Source organism: Drosophila santomea, chromosome X (assembly GCF_016746245.2).
Source record: "Drosophila santomea strain STO CAGO 1482 chromosome X, Prin_Dsan_1.1, whole genome shotgun sequence".
Classification (NCBI taxonomy): domain Eukaryota; kingdom Metazoa; phylum Arthropoda; class Insecta; order Diptera; family Drosophilidae; genus Drosophila; species Drosophila santomea.
Genome location: NC_053021.2, coordinates 21343316 through 21358941, shown reverse-complemented (window position 1 = coordinate 21358941; position 15626 = coordinate 21343316).

The window sequence follows — 15626 nt, the reverse complement described above, 5'->3', positions numbered from 1 at the left end:
ACCCCACAGCAAGTCTCGAATTAAATTACCAGTAGACATAGACGAGGGGGACTTTTCCTGCAATGCAGTAGGCATCAATAAAGACCTCACTATCACGGGCGGACTTTACACTGCTATCGACGGACATAGCTACCTCGAGGTAACAAACAACTCCCATGACGAACAAACACTTTGCTTAGACCAACCAATAGAAGCTGCACCCTATGACGAGCACGAACACGACCAAATCTACAGCATGACATTGGGGACAGAGCCCACCGAACAATTCAAACGGCCTATCGACCAAATCCGAACTGAGCACCTAAGCCCAGAAGAGCGACAAGGACTGTTCGCGGTCTGCAACCAGTTCCGGGAGCTATTCTACGACGAGAGGGAGACCCTCACCTTTTCGAATACAGTCAAACATTCTATCCCGACGACAGACGATACACCGGTACACGTAAAGACTTACAGGTACCCGTACATCCATAAAGAGGAAGTACGGAACCAAATAAAAAAGATGCTAGAACAAGACATAATCCGAAGTAGCCACTCACCTTGGGGCGCACCCGTCTGGGTAGTACCCAAGAAAACCGACTCGGACGGCAACAAGAAATGGCGACTGGTTATAGATTTCAGGAAACTGAACGAGAAAACCATCGCCGACCGATACCCTATCCCCAACATAAATGAAATCCTCGACAGCCTAGGCCGGGCCAAGTACTTCACCACCCTGGACCTGGCAAGTGGGTTCCATCAAATTCAGATGAACCCGGAAGATATGGCTAAGACAGCATTTTCGGTCGAAAATGGCCATTATGAATTTACCAGAATGCCCTTCGGGCTGAGAAACGCCCCCGCCATATTTCAACGTGTCATGGATAACGTCTTAGGCACGCTAATAGGAGATATCTGCCTAGTCTACCTAGACGATATCATAATATTCTCCGCTTCACTCCAGAAACATTTGGATGACATAAGCTCCGTCTTCAGAAAACTCCGCACAGCAAATTTGAAAATCCAACTCACCAAGTCGAACTTCCTACGTAAGGAAATAGACTTCTTGGGCCACGTAGTCACTCAAGAAGGAATCAAACCGAACCCTAAAAAAATAGCGGCCATAAAAGAATTTCCATGCCCCAAGACCACTCGACAAATTAAGTCTTTCCTGGGACTTTTAGGCTATTACAGGAAATTCATTAAAGATTTCGCGCGAATTACTAAACCGCTCACCAACCAATTAAAAGGTGGCAAGTCGATAATAATCAACAACGAATTCCGCGAAGCCTTCGAAATCTGCAAGACACTACTTGTCAACGACCCAATTTTGAGACACCAAGACTTCACCTTACCCTTCACCTTAACTACAGACGCAAGTAACGTCGCTTTGGGAGCGGTGCTGTCGAAAGGACCACAAACCTGTGACAGACCAATATGCTTTGCAAGCAGAACCCTCAACGAGGCTGAAACTCGCTATTCGACGATAGAGAAGGAAATGTTAGGAATTGTGTGGGCAGTAATGTACTTCAGACCATACCTCTACGGTCGGAAATTCAAACTAGTTACCGACCACAAACCCCTATTAGGAAAAAGGAATTTCAATGGCCAGAACGCAAAACGTATTCGCTGGCGGGATGCCTTGAGCGAATACACTTACGAATTGGAACACGAAAAGGGTTCCCAAAACGTCGTCGCAGACGCACTAAGCAGGGTGGAACCAAACACTCACATAAACATAGCTATGCCGAGCGAACCAGGAGACATTCCGGTATCCCAGAGACCACTCAACGCTTTTAATTCTCGTCATGTACGATCTGTGTCCCATCCAAAAATAAAATCAGAATACAGATTTCTGAACCTCTCTTTACCTTAGAGATAGTTACGGATATCTTAAAAGAAACGTTAGAACCAAACAAGACCTTAGCCGTGTTCGCTACCTACGAAATTTTCGAAATAATTAAAAAAGCTTATTCCAAATATTTCACAGGAACTCACAACTATAAAATCCTCAGGTGCTTAACGTTCCTGAAGGAACCTTCAAGCACCGGCGAGTTAGTATCACTTATTAAAAAAACTCACGTAAACAAAAACCACCGAGGGGTAGACGAGATGTACGCCCACCTAAAAAGGGAAATCTACGTACCCCACTTAAAAAGTCTCATCGCACAGGCAATTCGGGATTGCGAGACCTGCCTCACACTCAAGTATGACAGGCACCCGCAGAAACCACCCTACATAATGCCCGAAATCCCGAACGAACCACTAGATATCCTGCATACGGATATCTATACAATCAATAAAAACTACAACCTCACAATCATAGACAAATTCTCTAGATTCGCGCAAGCATTCCCTCTACCTAATAGGAATTTCACCAGTGTAACCAAAGCATTTAAAACATTCTACTGCCAATTCGGTATACCCAAAAAGGTCATATTCGACCAAGGTGCCGAATTCGCGGATACCGTTTTCACGGATTTCCTAGAGCAATAAGGCGTAGAGGTGCACGTGACATCCTTTCAACAGTCAAGCAGTAACTCGACAGTCGAAAGGCTCCACTCAACACTGACGGAAATATACCGAATCATCCTCGCAAAAAGGAAGGAGGGGAAACTGGACTTGGACCATGAAGAAATCTTTTCAGAGACAGTTGTCACATACAATAATGCGATCCACTCGAGCACGAACCTAACACCGTTCGAACTCTTCAGCGGCCGTACCCACGTTTTCACAAAAACAGTCAAGTTCAACACGGGACACGACTTCCTAAATAAACTCAATGAATTTCGAACCAAAATCTACCCAGAGGTCAAAAAACACATGGAAGACATCGCTTTAAAGCGCACGTCTAAACTCAACGAAACGAGGGAGGTCCCCCTTCCTTACCTACCGGAAACACAGTCTTCCGGAAGGAGAACAGGAGGAATAAAATAACACCCCGTTTCACGAGACAAACAGTACTACGGGACAGCGGACACACACTCCACACGACACGGAACCAAAAAATACACAAACAAAAGATTAGGAAGATTTCCCTACCAAAATGACCACCGACATGGGCTTAACACATAGGTCTCCTTTTTTCGCTTATTTTTTTCCTGTATTGGGGATTTAAATTTTGAGTACCGATTAAGTTATTTCTGCGGCTTAAATTACATTTTTTCCCTTTAGATAGACTTGGATTTTGGGGCTCCGTGTATTTTCTTACCACCAATGGGTTTTATATTCTTCCACTAAAATATTTTTGGCCAACTTCTATTACCAACCTTTTGACCAGGGATTTCGTTGCGTTGATACCCTTATCAGAATTTTACATTAGGAGCTACTAGCCTAAGCTTATTGGCGGCGCATACTACACCACCGACGACTAACTAGAAACACTTAACTGACGTCCATTACAGATTGACGATGACCAACGCCAAGGAACTGACATTCGAACCATTGACCAACGACCAATCAATAATAAAAGTCCAACTAGGAAAGGCAAGAACGGTATCGGCATTCACAACGATACAACACATAATACACCTGAACGAGTACGAGATCGCAGCCAAAGGGTTGCACAAGCTCATAGGGGATCTCCCGAACAAATCGGAGGCCACTAGCATTAAATCCATACTACTCGCGAAACTTGACCTCATCAACCATAGGCTAGCCTCTCTGCTACCCAACACCAATAGCGGTAGAATAAGAAGAGGCTTGATCAACGGTCTAGGGACAATAGTGAAGATAGTAAGCGGTAACATGGACGCCAACGACGAAGACAGAATAAACAAACAACTAACAAACCTAAATAACAACGAGGAGAGAATGAATAGATTCAAAAATAAAACAATAATTACATTCAGGGAAATAGCAACACACATTAATAGAGAACAGGAGGTAATGACTGATATCATTAACTCAAATCAAAATAAAATTTTTAAATAACTAAACACAGGACAAAGGGACCTAGAGCTAGACCGTCTTATCCACAGCTCAAATATCAACTTAGACCTCCTCTACGCTCACTTGACTAGCGTAGCGGAAAGTCTTTTATTCGCCAAATTAAAAATAATCCCCAAATACATCCTAACCAATCCCGATATAGTTAAAATCAGGAACTCTCTAACGAAACAGAGAATACAAATCAAAGCAGACCACGAGATCTACGAATTATTATCACTTCATACTAGCACCAGTAATAAAACCCTAACATTCGAAATCAAGATCCCAATTTTGTCTGTTACAAATTATAAATTGTACCAAATTATAGCAATACCGTTCAACGGTACGCAGATAGTAAACCTACCCAACTACATACTAAGAAATAACGAAGAATTAAATATTGTACAAGACCCATGTATCAAAGTAAACTCCGAATTTGTATGCGAAACCCCCACCAACCCCGGTAACCAGCCCTGCCTCCACAACCTACTCAACAACAAACCAGCGACACGGTGGAAACCGCAAGGAACCAGCAAATCTACAGCCCAATAGAAGGAATACTCATCATCACCAACGCAGTAAGCCTCAACATAACAACAAACTGCGCACCGGAAAGAATAGTAAACGGCTCGTTTATCGTAAGATACGACAACTGCTCTATACTGGCAAATGGAACGAGATATGCCGACATCATCACCACAATTACAGAAAAACTACAGATTAACTCGATCAAAGCCGAGGAGGTAAAAACCATACCCGCAGGAGAACCACTCAGCCTGCGGAAACTACAAATAAATACACTGAAAACCGAAGAGGACATCGCAGCAATTTACGACAACGCAACAACCCACCTTACAGTCATCTACATCCTGATTGCTGGCTCCACGGCATTGGCCGCCGCCGCCTGGACGTTAAGGAAGATCAAAACGACATACACCGCCACGCATGTCCTTCCTACCGGAACTCCGGCCATACCTTCGCTATGGCCCTCGTTCCGTCTTGAGGGGGGAGGAGTTATCGGTGACGGCACAAGCATGCCTTCACCTCCCCCGAAACCCCCACGGGCAGCGACCTACTTATGAGACACTCAACCCGGACACACACCGCAGCGAAGTCATCAACCCACACTGGATCAGCAGAGTCAGGATTCCCAAGAATCCAACCGAAGCACTGGAAGGGGCCTCCGGGTGAAAAGTGCCGACGCAAGGGGTTTCGCAGAACAAAAGAATTGTACGCTAGGCTAAGAGGAAAATTATTCTGAAAATAAAATTTATTCAGTCACCGAACTTCGAGCGACTCACTTCAATACCACAAATCCTCCTTGGCTTTGATATAAAAACAGAACAGATCCTCGACCACGACTTAGCCCCGCGTGAAAACGCTTACGCAGCATATGGTCGCTGGCACTGTGCTCTACTTGCCGCTTCCGTTGTTTGTGCTGTGGTTGCGATCATGTTAATCGCAAGGGCGAGGGGCGTCTGCGGGGCTTGGCTAAGGCAGGTTGTTTACCTTAACCAGAACGGGTCATTGGCTCCGGGTGAGAGTAAGTAGTTAACTTACATACATGTTCAAAATCATCAGAAAGAGATTCTATTTCTTTAAACATCGATTTGGAATCGATAATAAATTGTTTGTTATTTTTTTCTAATAAGTCATTGATTGAAGTTTGAATTTTGACGAAGTCATAATGATCCGAAGTTCCAGCTAACCATTTCCATACGGTGCCTATTTCATAAATTCCGCTTGGATCCGTTTGGATCTAGATGATATTAGCTGTGATGAAATTACATAGCTCGATAACTTCTAAATCGTATGCAATTTCCCATTGTGATTTTTTGTTAGTGTCTCTCTTTATGTTTTGTGATTCAACATTAATTATTTCTTTATAAAAACTTAAATTTGTTACGTGAAATAAATCGCTATAGGGACTCATCCCTATAACATCCTTTTTGTCTTTGAACATGAAAAATTCGTGATTGGAGTAATCAATTATTTCTGAAGTGGCTATCATTACGAATGGTATTAGAAGTTATAAGAAATACATTGTCTGTAATTTAAAAAAAATATATATAATATAATATAAAACTTAAGAATGTCTTTGTGAATAGTTCTGTTTCTACTATTAATTATTATTTTGTTAGGTAAGTTTTTTATACCATGTTTTTATCTTATTTCTTTCTCCATATTTATTTTTATAAACAACTACATGTTATGTATTATTTTATGGTTTCTGATATTTTTTCTTGAGTGATCTTTAGAATTTTTGAAATATTTTCGTGTTTAATTTTATTATAGAGAATATCAAAAGGTTTTTGGATTGTTGTAGAATGAATACTATGATTGAACACTTTTGCGGCTCTAATAATTATTTCAGAATAGTCAGTGAGATTAAATTCTTCCTTTATGCAACGAGCTAATTCTGTTTATGTTGAATGTGCTCTTTCAATTTGTCCGTTCGAGATACTGTGTCTGGGGTCTTTGAAATGTAGAGTTAAACCACATCTTTGTCCAAAGGATTTAAATTGAGCAGAGGTAAAGCTTGGTTCATTATCGGTCATAATTACTTTGGCGTGGGGAAATTTTTGAAGTAATTCCATTACTTTATTCTCGATGTTTAGTTTATTTTGAATTTCTTTCACTACTAGGAATTTTGAATACGCGCGTCAATACAAGTTAAGAAAATATGATTTTGCGCGTATCGATGTGCAAATTTTCTCCCTTTTTAGTTGGAATAGGTGCTTCCCCAATAGGAATTTTAATTAAATGCCTGTTATATTTATTTTCGTTCCAAATTGTACAATTTTTTATGTATTCCCTTAATTTGGTAAGTAAATTTGGCCAATAATGTAATCTATTGATTTGCTTTTAATTTTCGAATAGACCTCTATGAGCTCGACAATGTGTTTCTTCTATAATAGTCGCCTTATCTTCATTATTTTCCACGACTTGTAAAAATATTTTACTAAAAAGAAATTTGTTAGTAAAATTAATTTTTAAAGGTAATTGAATATGATAAAGATCTTCTAAAGTGCAATGAATTCCTACCGTTATCTTTGGTTATAGATATTCTCTTAAACTGATTTAACGGTTTACGGGTCTCTTGTATTACATTTTTAAAACTACTTTCAGCAGAATGCTGTGTATTTTGATCTGAGCTTGATTGTTCTATATCGCTGTTTGTAATATTATTTAATTTTATTCGAGATAATGCGACAGGAACGACATTTGTTGTTCCGGGTTTATATATTATTTATTCTACGAGATTGTAAAAGATAAAGATTGATGGTCTGTTTGTATTTCTATACCGATTACTCCATATAAATAATTTCTGAGATTTTTAAGAGCCCAAACTATGGCTAACAATTCTTTTTTATTTGTGGCGTAAAGTGGTTCGGTTTTATTTAAAGTTTTGGATATGAAAGTAATTGGTTTATTATCTTGTGATAATACCGCTCCGATAGCTACATCTGATGCGTCTGTTGTGAATTTTTTGTTATAATCTGGGTGGACTAATTCCACTTGTGCTATTATCTTCAAGTTCGTTAAAAGCTTTTACAGCTGGTTCATCTAACTGTATTGAAATTTTTGTTGACATTCTCCTAGAAATTTTACGAGTATCTTCTCCTAAATATTTGATTAAGGGTTTGGCAAATTTTGCATAGTTTCGGACAAATTTTCGGTAATATCCAGTGAGGCCTAGGAAACTTCGAAGGTCTCTAATGTTTTGTGGAATCGGATACATCATATTTGTGGACATTTTTCATCAGGATCTGTTTTAATTACATTGTGAGAAACAATATAACCAAGAAATGCTGTTTCTAATTTAAAGAATTTAGATTTAGAGAAATATTCATATTTGCTTGTTGTAAAATATTAATTATTTGCATTAGATAGGAATAATGTTGTTCAATTGTATTTGAAAAGATTATTATGTCATCCATAAAAACATGACAAGTTTTTCCAACTTGTTTTCTTAATATATCGTCCATTGCTCTTTGAAATATTCTAGGGGCGTTTGTTAACTTAAATGGTATACGTAAGAATTCAAATTTCCCATTATTAATAGAAAATGCTGTTTTTTCAATATATGACTCTTTCATTAAAATTTGGTGAAATCCTGATTCCAAATCAATTGTTAAGAAATATTTGGACTTTCCTAAGTTAGATAATATTACATCTGTCCGGTATATTAATATCTGTCCGGTATTGTGACTTCGTTTAATTTTTTATAGTCAAAAACTAGTCGATGTTTTAGAGTTCCATCTTCATTTTGGCCCCTATAAGACTGGTGAATTATAGGGGCTACTACTAGGTCTTATAATTTGTCCCTTTAACATTCTATCGATTTCATTATTAAGGAAATCTGAGACTGACATAGCATAAGGATATTGTTTGCTATAAATTGCTTTGTCATTGTCAGTATTTATTTCTCCTCGAATATCAGTTTGAAAAAGGATTTGCATATTAATTTTAGAATGCTCCTTTTCAATTTTATTCATAATTTTATTTTTGAAATCTTTCAATTGATTTGAAATTATTATTAGATTATGAATTTTTTCTTTGTCGGAAAATTCAACGACGACGTGTTCAGGATTTTTTGATCCCAAACTTTTCAATTGTAATTTGACGGAATTAACATCGTCGGCGTGCTTGAGATTATAAGATCTCAAGCTAAATTTACTTATTACTGCAGTAACTGATTCAGTTTTATATTCCATTTGATTGCTAACGTATTTTTTTATAATATATTTCTTTAATGGAAGAGTATTATTTTCTCAAATTAAACGCAAATCGTTTTTCTCCTCATTGTCATAACACTTTAGTTTTTCTTTTTGTCCATTATATTCCAGAATACCTTTTTCTAGATCTATTTTAGCTCCAATTTTCCTTAATAGATTGTACCCAATTAATAAGTCAGATAGTAAACCTCCTATTTTATAAAGCATATGTTTCGCTTCAAATATTGTTAGTATATGGTAATATATTATAATTGAGTATCCATGAACTCTCTTGTAAATTGGTATTTCTTTTCTATTTTTATAAATTCCCTTTTTGATATAGCAAGAGAAGGTCCCTGTGTCGATTAATATTTTTAGATGTTTTTTTGTATTTCTGTCTATTCTTGTTATATGTGGTATTCCTCTGTAGGACTTGACTTAAGAAATGATCCTCATCAATGTTATTTATTCTTATACCTTTCTGGGCTGGTTGACTTACTATCCCAGTTGCTTCCCTTTTTAATGGGATTTGTTGTTCAATTTTTTGTGCTTGGTTTTGATTATAAATGTTTCTTTTTGCAAAATTATTATAATTCTTTCCGTTATTATTATTCCTTCTGTTATAATTATTACTCGGACGAGTAGTTCCAAAGTTCCCGTTTTGCGGCCAATTATTATTTGGGTTATTATTCCAATTATTTTACATTCTGTTATTATTATTATTATTATTCTGTCTGGAATTTACTGTATTAAATCTTAGGGTATTTCCCTGACTTTTATTTTCATTCCTAAATCCATAATACCTGTTTGCAAATTGGGCTCGAATGTTGTTAGACTCTAATTCTTGATTTAGAGAAAATAGTGTTTCTGAGATTAAACCGTTCAATCCAGAAATAAAAATTCTAATTGCTCCTAATTGTTTCATTCGTTTCTTTGGTTATTTCACTGTCTTTTCCATATGTCATCATGGTTTTATTTATCAGTAATGTCATTTTCTTGTCTACTTCGTTGTAGAATTCTGTAATGGTCATGCGTCCCTGCCTAAGGATGCTTAATTCTGATTCAAGAATATGGATTGGTCTTTTATCGTTATGAATAATATCCAATCTGGAAAGAATTGCTTGGAAGTTTAAAACTGTACCATGGTTAGTTAGAGCATCATGTTCTGCTCCCATAATTTTATTACGAAGAATTGTTGAAGCGATAAATTATTGTTCGCTTCGAATTTTATAAAGACTCCTGTGAACTTTGGTAAAGATTTAACTACCTCTAGCGTAGTTTCACATTTTACAGTTGGGTCGATTGTTTGGATTTTATAATCTTCGACTACATTTTTGATAGAGGCTATCTGCATTTCCATCCCTTCAATTTTTCTGGTTACTTCACTCAATTGTACACTTAATCGGTTAATTAATTCTATTGTCAGAATGCTGGCGTTGATATCCCGCCCACAGAAAGGATTAGTGCTAAACCTCCGGTTGCCATTGTTAAATTAAAATCTTCAAAATTTTTTATTAAATTTTCCAGATTGTTATACCCGTTACTCGTAGAGTAAAAGGGTATACTAGATTCGTTGAAAAGTATGTAACAGGCAGAGGGAAGCGTTTCCGACCATATAAAGTATATATATTCTTGATCAGGATCAATAGCCGAGTCGATCTGGCCATGTCCGTCTGTCCGTCCGTCTGTCCGTCCGTCTGTCCGTCCGTCTGTCCGTCCGTCTGTCCGTCCGTCTGTCCGTCCGTCTGTCCGTCCGTCTGTCCGTCCGTCTGTCCGTCCGTCTGTCCGTCCGTCTGTCCGTCTGTCTGTCCGTATGAACGTCGAGATCTCAGGAACTACAAAAGCTAGAAAGCTTGAGATTAAGCATACAGACTCCCAAGACATAGAAGCAGCGCAAGTTTGTCGATTCATGTTGCCACGCCCACTCTAACGCCCACAAACCGCCCAAAGCTGCCACGCCCACACTTTTGAAAAATGTTTTGATATTTTTTCATTTTTATATTGGTCTTTTACATTTCTATCGATTTGCCAAAAAACTTTTTGCCACGCCCACTCTAACGCCCACAAATTGCCAAAAACTGTCAGTGTTGAAAACTCTCCTTTGCACTTCCACTAGCTGAGTAACGGGTATCAGATAGTCGGGGAACTCGACTATAGCGTTCTCTCTTGTTTTCTTTTAATAGTGGTTGAAATAGATTATAATTTTTTTAAAACTTTATAATATTCCCTGTATCTTGATCCTATTTTATTAAAAAAAAAAATGTGTTGTCTTTATATTATTTTATTCTGCTCACGATACTTTCCGTTGTCGTCTTCCTTCAGTTTAGTTGTCCTGAATATTTTCTGTTGGGGTCTTCCTTCCTGGCGGGGGATTGCTCTCTACTCTTCCTTGCTTCTTGGTGTTGATTTTTTATTATTTTTGTTTTGAGTATTCTGGTTTTATTTTTTTGTTGGTTTTTTCTTGTGTTTATTGTTGAGTTCTGTTTTTGTTGAGTTCTGTTTAGTATCGTGTTCTTGAAACTTGTACTAAGTATTCAGTTTCCACTTTTTTTTAACTTCTTAATTGGATTATTGCATTAATTAATTTCCAACTAAGTTTTTCCACGATCACTGTCACAGTCGTTAGATGTCGTTGGATTAATGAGGATGTTTTCATTTTTCCTCTAAAAATATGGATGGTTGGCGGCGGGAGTTCCGTTTTATATTTAACTTATTATCGTTAATATTTGTTTTTAGAACTTTTAAATTACACCGCCCCACGTTGAGCGCTAATTAAAATTGTTGTTAAAAAATTATTTTAAAAAATATTTTATTTTAATATTTTAGTACATTTATTGGTGATAAACTTTTTATACAATAAACAATATTACAAGACACTATTATCGGATTTTATCTTAGATCGTTCTCAATCCGATCTCGAAACAGACTCAAACAGACTGGCGTCTCGATTCCAATTCCTGATCCAATCAACCTCGGCCAGAAGCTTTTCTTTTGAAACTTCTTGAACTTTCAATTATGTTTAGAATAAAATCTTGATGCTGAAATTATTTCTCTGCGTTGTGAAATTCAATTATGCTGACCCATGCAGTTTGATTGAAGCGCAATAAGTTGACCATGGTTTGGTCCAAGCGGAAGCTGTGTTTCTTAGAGTATGATTATTTATCTTAGCGGGTAGCTAAGCGCTGGGAAAGGCATTGACAAAACCAAAGACAAAGGAAAAGCCTCCTAGATTGAAATTTAAAATTTGTTTATAAAATGGGATAGAGTGCTATGTTTGCGGGTTGGATAACTTGCATCTACGGCCGACTGCCGCCATGACACATAGTCATCCTGTTCTTAAGCTTCTACTTGTGGTGCTTCCACGAGCAAGTTTTGCATTAGTTGTTTCACCTCGTCCAATTGTGACTGGAACGCCTGCTTCAATCTAGTTTCCTGCTGGGCTAAAGCCTGTCTAACAGCTACAGATATAATTGCCTGTAACTGGGCAGCGTCCATGTCTGTAATGCTATCTGTCGTAGTAGGACGAAAGCCTTCCGATTCTAAATCCCACCCGTCGTCACTATCGCACTCGACCTTAATATCTCTATATGCGCCTGCCCAACTCATTGACCATTGGTTGGCACCGCACATTTAATTCATTCGAGCACAGTTAATCGGTTTTCGCGAGGCGGCGCTATTTACGTGCGCGAGAAATAGAAGTCGACGAAAATACTGTTCCATCAAAAAAAAAAAGGTTTGCGCAAAGGAATAATTTTCTCATGTTTATTATTTATTATTTTATTCCTTTGGTCAGAAATAGCTCACAGTAACTTGGAGTATGATGTAGAATTTACTCTTGGTAAAAGTATGCAACGGAAAATGTACCATTGGTAAAACTATGCAATGGGAAATAATCCTCCCTAAAAGTCTACGGACGAGTTTAAGGACATTTTGGAAGAGTTTTAGACGAAATTCATCGTTGCGGGCGATTGGAACGCGTCCCACTGGCTCTGGGGTGCGGGAAAGAGCAACCAAAGAGGCATTGCACTAGCACTAAACTCGGGGGTGAACTCGCTAGCAACAGGAGGACCAACAAAATACCCGTACGGCAGTAGAGGCTCCCCAGGGTACATTGATTTTGCACTGACAAAGGTTGTGCTGGGCATCCACGCTAACATAAGTGCAGTTGTTGAGCTTAGCTCCGACCACCTGCCTCTGGTAATTACGCTGGATGCGGGGGCAATATGCTACCCTAAGATGGAGCTGCTTATCACTAGGCGTACTAACCTGGAGGTATTCCAATCGCAACTGGAATCCACACTGCCCCTCAACACTACCATAAACTCTGGTCAGGATGTTGATGACGCTATTGAACTGCTCACCAACAATATCAAGTCAGCAGCTAGATTGGCAACTCGCAGCATATCTCGGCAGCCCGCAGCAGATCGAATCCCAATAACCAGGGAGATCCTGCTGCTCATAGCTGAGAAGAGGCGCTTACGCACTAGGTGGATGAGGTCCCGTCACCCGTTGGACAAGACGGAATGGAATCGAGCGCTGAGTAGGCTCCGATGCGCGTTGGTGCGGCACAAATCCGCATGGTTCGACGAAAGGCTTGCCAATACTGGAGTCGAAAGCGAAGCGACGCATTCGCTGTGGAAGGCCACGCGCGCAATCAAAAGGCGTTGCACGAGGAAGGCGCCTTTAGTCGATAGCAACGGGACATGGTGTCGGACCGACTTGGGACAAGCGGAGGTATTCGCTGCGCACCTCGCTGAGCGATTTCAACCATTCAACCTCGCCAGCCTGCAACAGATTGAAGAAACTCAGGAGCGGTTGAACCAAGCGCTTCAAATGGATCTGCCAATCACGCCGTTTGAACCCTGCGAGGTAGCCGAAGTCATTGTGCGCCAGAGTAGCAACAAAGCACCAGGGCATGACGTCATCTGCAACGCCACATTGAAGGCCCTGCCCAGCCAAGCGATCCTCTACATAACGTTGGTTTTCAACGCTATTGTGAGGTTGCAATACTTCCCTTATCAGTGGAAGCTCGGGATAATCTCCATGATCCACAAACCTGGCAAGCCGGAAAGGGAGCCCGCCTCCTACCGGCCGATCAGTCTCCTCCCTTCAATTTCGAAGGTGTTTGAGAGAATGATTGCTGTCCGGATTGTAAGGATTATGGAAGCCCAGGGGATTACCCCTGAGCACCAGTTCGGTTTTCGTGCTGGCCACTGTACTGTCGAGCAGCTCCATCGGGTCGTCGAGCAAATTCTGACTGCCTACGACAGCAAAGAATATTGCAACAGCCTCTTCTTGGACATTCGAGAAGCGTTTGATCGAGTGTGGCACCTTGGACTTCAGCTAAAAATCAAGCAAACGCTGCCTGCTCCATATTATGGGTTGCTAAAATCGTACCTGGAAGGAAGGAGGTTCGCTGTGCGCTTCCATTCAGCAATTTCCACCGAGCACAATGTGGCAGCTGGTGTTCCACAAGGAAGTGTCCTTGGCCCCCTGCTCTACTGCCTATATAGCCACGACATGCCGCAGCCGGATGTAAGCCTCTACGGGAATTCAATGTTGGCCACATTTGCCGATGACGTGTGCGTCACCTACAGGTCCCGATGCGAGCACGACGCAGCGGATGGTATACAGGACTTTGCAGATCGATTCTCGGAATGGGCAAGACGTTGGAACATTGGCATAAATAGCAGTAAATCCAACAACGTCTGCTATACTTTAAAGCGGAGAACGCCACCGCCCGTTTACATCGAGGCAGCCCCTGTACCACAGCCGAATGCAGCCAAATACCTTGGAGTGCTTCTGGATCGCAGACTCACATTTGCCAAGCATGTGACCGACATTAGAACGCGCCTACGTGCTAAGGTGGCGAAGCACTACTGGCTACTCTGTCCGCGCAGTAAATTGTCGCTTTCCAACAAGCTGACAATCTACAAACAGATTTTAGCTCCAAACTGGAAGTACGGGTGCCAAATCTGGGGCTTGGCATGCGACAGCCAAATCAAAAGGATCCAGGCTATACAAAATAAGGTCGCAAGACTCATCACCGGATGCGAGTGGTTTGTGCGAAACACCACCCTGCACAGAGACCTGAAACTCGCAACGGTATTTGACGAGATAAACCAGCACTCGAGCAGATACCATGACAGGTTGGAGCGCCACAGAAATCGGCTGGCCAGCGCTCTAAATAGATCTCGCCCACTAAGAAGGCTGAATAGAAGACAACCGAGGGATCTCATATCCCGATCTCCTGTGACAAGGGTCAGCAGAAGCTGACGCTTATCTTAATTCCTATATGTTATCTGTGATTGTTATGTAATTGTAGTAAAATCATTGTAAAATAGAAAAAGCTAACTGTAGTTAGCCGGCGCGCCCAAATGGGCTGAATTAATAGAAAAGAAGGACACAAAGGGGCTCCAAGTTTCCCCTTATGCCTTAATAAATAAAAAATTATTATTATTATTAAAAAGAAAAGTTTTACCAATGGTACATTTTCCGTTGCATACTTTTACCAAGAGTAAATTCTACATCATACTCCAAGTTACTGTGAGCTATTTCTGACCAAAGGAATAAAATAATAAATAATAAACATGAGAAAATTATTCCTTTGCGCAAACCTTTTTTTTTTTGAGGGAACAGTATTTTCGTCGACTTCTATTTCTCGCGCACGTAAATAGCGCCGCCTCGCGAAAACCGATTAACTGTGCTCGAATGAATTAAATGTGCGGTGCCAACCAATGGTCAATGAGTTGGGCAGGCGCATATAGAGATATTAAGGTCGAGTGCGATAGTGACGACGGGTGGGATTTAGAATCGGAAGGCTTTCGTCCTACTACGACAGATAGCATTACAGACATGGACGCTGCCCAGTTACAGGCAATTATATCTGTAGCTGTTAGACAGGCTTTAGCCCAGCAGGAAACTAGATTGAAGCAGGCGTTCCAGTCACAATTGGACGAGGTGAAACAACTAATGCAAAACTTGCTCGTGGAAGCACCACAA